The sequence below is a fragment of the Hippopotamus amphibius genome, chromosome 4 (genome assembly GCF_030028045.1).
Source record: "Hippopotamus amphibius kiboko isolate mHipAmp2 chromosome 4, mHipAmp2.hap2, whole genome shotgun sequence".
Lineage (NCBI taxonomy): Eukaryota > Metazoa > Chordata > Mammalia > Artiodactyla > Hippopotamidae > Hippopotamus > Hippopotamus amphibius.
In genome coordinates this window covers 175,357,650-175,363,649 of record NC_080189.1, presented here as the reverse complement: position 1 = coordinate 175,363,649, position 6,000 = coordinate 175,357,650, and the positions used below count along the sequence as shown (strand labels likewise).

The window sequence follows — 6,000 nt, the reverse complement described above, 5'->3', positions numbered from 1 at the left end:
TCTGCTGATTCTCAACTGTCTTTAACTCAAAATAATCTTTATGCCAAAGTGGCATATTTTGGGACGGCATATTCTATCATTCTCAGGTCAAATAAATTTGAGAAATACAGGATGATACAAAGTAAAACACAGTTCCTAGGCCTTGAATGCCTTGTCAACTCAAGCAGAGCAACTGTATTGTGTCTCTTTCCCCAGATTAATTTGTTTTCAGGATGGAGGCCTTCTCTCCCTACCCCCCCCCCCCCCCCCCATCCCAACTCCCACTCCAGCATCTAGGGCCTGGAGATTAACAGAACCCATTTTGGAAAAGACTACTTTCCAGGAAGAAAAGAAAATTATTACCTTTACTTCAATTTACAATCCAACAGCCTCTCAAAAGCTTAACAATTCAACAACAGATAATCTAGGAATTCATTCAACAACTTTCCAAGCACACTGTTGAGATTTCCAGCAAGGAAGGCAAAAAAGAAAAAGGCCAGAAGGCCAGTCTGCTCCTTGCCAGGGTGCCAGAGGGGATTCTAGCATAGAATGGGGGCGGGGCGGGTAGTGAGTACCTTTGGGATTCCTTCCAACATACCTAGTGCTAGGAAAGCAATAGGAAATGTAAAGTCACAAAAGTGAAGAGTTGCGAGCTGATTCTCGAAGACTTTATGATTAGGATATAAACACTAAAGACCAGTAACACAACTAAGAAAACTTTCTCTGCTTCCAAGAAAAGTTTCTCTGCTTGCAGAAATAACTTCTGGCAAGAGAAACTACTCCTCCCTTCCCTATTCAAGGAGGCTGGTCAGGCCAATGGCTTTCCCACTATACCCCTCTATCTTTTATCTCCCTTCTGACCCTTCAACAAACTCCAAACCCTGCCTGGCTTCGTTTTAGAGGGAGCATCTGAGAACTGCGGCTGGGGCAGGCGAGCAGGGGACCAGCCGAAGACGCAAGCGCCAGGTGCTCAGGTACACGGACTGGCGGCCCCGCCCCGCCCCATCCCGCCCCTCGGCGCGCACCTCCCGAAGGGCGGGGCGGACCTGGGGGGGCGGGGCCGTCCTCGGGGAGCGGGGGCGGGGCCTCGGGGAGCGGCCGCTCGAGGTGACCTGAATCGCGGCTCCCGCGGGCGGCGACGCCAGAGCGCCCGCTGCCTCCAGCAGGTAACCGGCCGCGGCCGCGCGCAGCCGCCTCGGCGCGGTGTGAGGCGCGGGCTCCCCGAGAGCGGCGCGTGGAGACCCGGGGGACACGGGGGGGGAGGGAGCCGGGGGGCTCAGGTGTGGGGTCGCGGGCGCTTCCCCGGGCGAGCCGCGTGGGGCGGGCCTCGAGCGGCCGCTGCCCTGCGCTCCCGGCGGCCGAGTAGCCCCGTGGCCCCCAGCCTCGCGGGGCTGGGGGGGGGGGGCGGGGGAGAGCGACTGTTTTGTAGGTTTTGGTCTCCTTTCACTTAAAAAAAAAATGTGGCACTGGTTGGGGGTCCAGGGGGCTGTACCCGAGTCTCCTCAGCGACGCCTGCTCTCCGGAGGCCTGAGGGAGGTTTGGGGCCCCTCGACAGCCGCGATCCCCGAGGCCTGGGGGGCAGGGACTCGCCCTGTGGGTCCTCAGGGTTCACCGGTCCGCTCGTTGGGATCTCACCACCCCCCCCCCCCCCGGGCCGGCCGGAGGGGAGACCCCAGCCCCGGCGGCGCTGGTCGCGCGCGCCGCTCCCTGCCCTGGGCGCGGGCTTCCGACCACCGGCCCCAGGTGGGCTCTGGCCCCTGGGTTAAGCGGGAAGCGAACCCATTTCCTTTGCGCGGAGAGTCTGATGAGAACAAGTTAGCGGATTGTTTTTATCTGTGATGTTTCTGAAACTTTTTGAAGCGGCAAAAGGGGGTAAATATCCCTTTGGTTTTTGCAAAATATGAATTATTTACCCAGCTAGATTTTAGATTTGGCTTCTTTCTCCTCCAGTTTTTGTTTTCTTCTTCTTTTTTTTTTACTATGGTTTTCTTAAATCAAGGAAATACTGTGCGTGAATTGAGGTTATGTTGCACACAGATGGACGCGCAGGTATAGGCAAGATAGATGCCAAGCCAAAAACATTGATTCCTTTAGAGTATATAAAGTACAGCACGCAAAAGGATTGCTTTCGTATCTAAAATATTATACTGATTTTCACTCCAGGTAGGCAGTTAATAGAGGTGTTTTCCCTGGTTAATACTGTTATAAATAGCCTGGAAATATTGAGTTCACAGCAACACCACTCCCTACTTACCAGTTTAATATTTTGATATGTAACTTTATCATGGTTAAATATTGCTCTTTCTGGAAGGAAACGTATATTACTTGCCTTTGAGAGCTAGGGTTCGGGAAGTTTTTTTTAAATCATATTTTGTATTTTGTAGTTTTTGCTAATGACTTTGAGTATCTTCATGACTGGAGGAAAAGCCCTTCATAAAAATTTGCTCTTTTTTTAACCCTTGAAGAAAAAAGTTTTAAGTTCCCCTTGTATTTTATTGGCTCCACTTGAATTATAATTGTGTATTCACAAATAAAACTAACAAATCGAGGGACCAATTCAGGTTGAGAGAAAATGAGTTTATGATTCTTGTAGGATATCTGGCAGAGCTGTCTAGTTGGCAGTTAGATATATTGGTATTTTCTGAAGTCAGGATCAGAGTTGTGAATATTGGAAGCATCCGTGGATTTGTGATAGTTAATCTTGTGAGAGTGGAAGAAACCATTCAAGTAAGTAGAGTAAGAAGAGAGGAAGACCAAAGATGGAAAACACCAGTACTTAAGTGATGGGTAGAGACAATCAAAGAGACCAAGGAGGAGCATTCAGGAAAGAAGGAGGCAAACCAGCAGACAGTGGTGTCATAGAAGCCAGGAGAGGGAAGAGTTTTAATGAGGATAGAAATCTATTTTAGAGTCAAATGAGTCAGAGGAATCAGGAAAATAGGAGCTGATAAAGTGCCTATTGGCTTTGTCATTGAATTCAGCAAACATAATTTAAGTAAAATGATAAGGATAGAAGCCAAATTTGAAGGACTCTGAGGAGTAAATAGAGGATGAAGAAATAAAGATAGTGAGTGTAGAATCCTTATTTCGAGACACAAAGATTTGAAGGAGAAGTGATAGGGTGGTGGAGTGATAGGGGAGTTTATAGTCAGAGTGGAAAGAATGTAAGGCCAATAGAATACCTTTATATTAAAGTGCATCTCCCAGCATGGTTGCTCTCTGCTGGTTAAGTAGCAGAAGCTGTGAGCAAGTTTGGTGAGCATATTGAGTAGAACTATTATAAGAAAGTGTTTAACCTCCCCAGTTCAAATTATGAACATTATTTTAGTGGTATTTTGGTCTCTTGGGTTCAGGTGTTATCAGTGTTAAAGTCACACTTCAACAAACTGTTGGATTGTATTTCACCTGAGTGCCAGTACTTAAGATACTTCCAACTTACTTTTAAATGTGATTTTTCTAGTGTGTATCTCAAGGACTCTTCCAGAAATCTTATGTGGGTATCAGACATTTTGGCTAAATCAGAATTCATGAGGCATACATCAGTTAGGGCCTTTGTTTCAATTATTATTATGCATCTGAGGGAAAATGCTCTTAGATGAAAATTTCTTTGAGTTTCACTTCAGCCTTCACTGAATGTTTACTTTTTTTTTGTTATTGTTCAGGCAGTAGTTTTACGTGTGTTTTCCTTAGGATGGAAAATGGAAAAAGCTAAAAATGGGAAAGGCAAACAATCAAGTGTTGATAAGGATGTGGAGCAATTGGCGCTCTTGTCCTCTGCTGGTAGAAGTGTAAATTCTACTAAAGTGAAACATATGAATAAATTATGCCCAACCTATACCTGACAAAGTTCTAGAAACTGCAAACTAAAGTAACAGAAAACAGATAAGTGGTTGCCTGGGTGGGGGACAGGGGTGACAAGGGAAAGAAAGGGGGGATGGATTCACAGCGGGTATGAGGAAACTTTTAGGGACGGTGGATGTATTCACGGGTATATTAATTTTCTTGATTGTGAGGATTCTTTCACCACTGTATACGTATGTCTGACTCGTGTAATTATACATTTTAAATATGTGCAATTCACTCTCAGTACCTCAATAAAGCTGTTAAAAAAAGAGTAAATAAAAATAAAGAGTAGAATGTGTGTTCCCTGAGACTCCAGTGGTTAGGACTCCACGCTTCCACTACAGGGGGCACGAGTTCAATCCCTGGTCAGGGAACTAAGATCCCAAAAGCTGCACAGCCGCAGCCAAAACCAAAACCAAACTAAACCAAGGCAAAACAAAACAAAATAGAGAGTAGAAGAAAACACACCATGTAAGTATATTTATTTCTTTTAAATATTACAGTTTTCTCAAGATGATGGGATTATTGATAATTTTTATTTTCTTCATATAGTTTTATGTATTTTTCTTTTTTTAAAAATAAATTTATTTTATTTTTTATTTCTTGGCTGCATCTTCATTGCTGTGCACAGGCTTTCTGTAGTTGCGGAGAGCGAGGGCTACTCTTCATTGTGGTGTGTGGGCTTCTCATTGCGGTGGCTTCTCCTGTTGTGGAGCTCTAGGTGCATGGGCTTCAATAGTTGTGGTGCATGGGCTCAGTAGTTGTGGCTAGCGGGCTCTAGAGCACAGCCTCTGTAGTTGTGGTGCACAGGCTTAGTTGCTCCACGACATGTGGGATCTTCCCAGACCAGGGCTTGAACCTGTGTCCCCTACATTAGCAGGTGGATTCCTAACCACTGTGCCACCAGGGAAGCGCCTGTATTTTTCATATTTTCCACCACAACATGTATTTGCTTAATTCTTATTTTTAAATTTTATTTATTTTTTTAACTTTTTATTTTGTATTGGAGTACAATTGGTTAACAATGTTGTGATAGTTTCAGGTGTACAGCAAAGTGATTCAGTTATACATGTATCTATTCTTTTTCAAATTCTTTTCCCATTTAGGTTGTTACTGTATTTGCTTAATTTTTAAATGAAAAATTATTTCATATGTGCAAAATAGTACTTTTGACACATCTACAGATTCAGAGAATACAAGTAAAATAAATCCTCTTACCTATATCATGCTTTAGAAATAATACATAATATTTTTGAAGCCCTAATTGTACCTTTCTCCCTGATTATGTTTCTCTTTCCATGCTCCTTGATTTTCTGTATAGTCTTACTACATACATAGGTATTCATAAGTAATATATTGTTTCATTTTGTCTATTCCGTGACTTTTTTGGGGTATAAGTTTTATTTATGAGATTCATTGATGTTGCTGTGTTATGTTTCATTTGCTTTTTTTTGCTGCATAGCATTCTGTTATATGAATTTATAGCTGTTTGTCCATCCTCCTGTTAATGGATATTTAGGGTGTTTTCAGTTTTCTTTTTTTAATTTAAGTTTACTTTTTGCCATTAAAAGCTGTTTTGTTATTGCTGTCCAATCTGTGTTTCTCTATGTCCATGTGCAAGAATTTCCTACACTTTTTGCCTTGGAGTAGAGTTGTGGATCTTCAGTTTTGCTAGATAATACTGAGTTGCTTTATATAGTGATTGTACCAGTTTATACTCTCACAAGCAGTGTAATTAAGTGTTCACTTTGTTCCCTTTCTCAACAACATTTGAGACATTTGTACATTTGTAATTATCTGAATTTCTTTTCAGCAATCTGGTGGTGAGAAATGGTGGGGTTTAATTTACATTTCCTTAATTACTGATGATGTTGAACCTTTCATAGTTCCTATTCTATGGGTTGGCTATTTGTGTTTTTTGTCTGTTTTTAATTTTTTGTCTTTTTAAAATTGATTTCTAGAATATATATATGTACATATATACGCCCCACTCCCACCCCCGCCCCAGGTCCTAATCCTTGTCAGTTATGCATGTGGCAAATATCTTTTACCCAGTAAGTAGCTTGTCTTTTACTTTCTTTATAGTGGCTTTTGATACACATTCCGTGGTTTAATGTAGTTGACTATGTCAGCCTTTTCCGTATTTTTTTTCTTTGAACATCTTGTTTAACAAATCTT

At 42.7% G+C, this 6,000-nt stretch overlaps 1 protein-coding gene across 1 annotated transcript in view; it reads left to right on the top strand.

The window, feature by feature from the left end:
- Positions 1-1,079: 1,079 nt before the first annotated feature.
- TC2N (tandem C2 domains, nuclear) overlaps positions 1,080-6,000 on the top strand; it is a 37,753-nt gene continuing 32,832 nt past the window's right edge. Inside the window, exon 1 of the mRNA XM_057732695.1 lies at positions 1,080-1,145. The gene's annotated coding sequence lies outside the window, so the exon portion shown is untranslated. The remainder of the gene's footprint in view (positions 1,146-6,000) is intronic.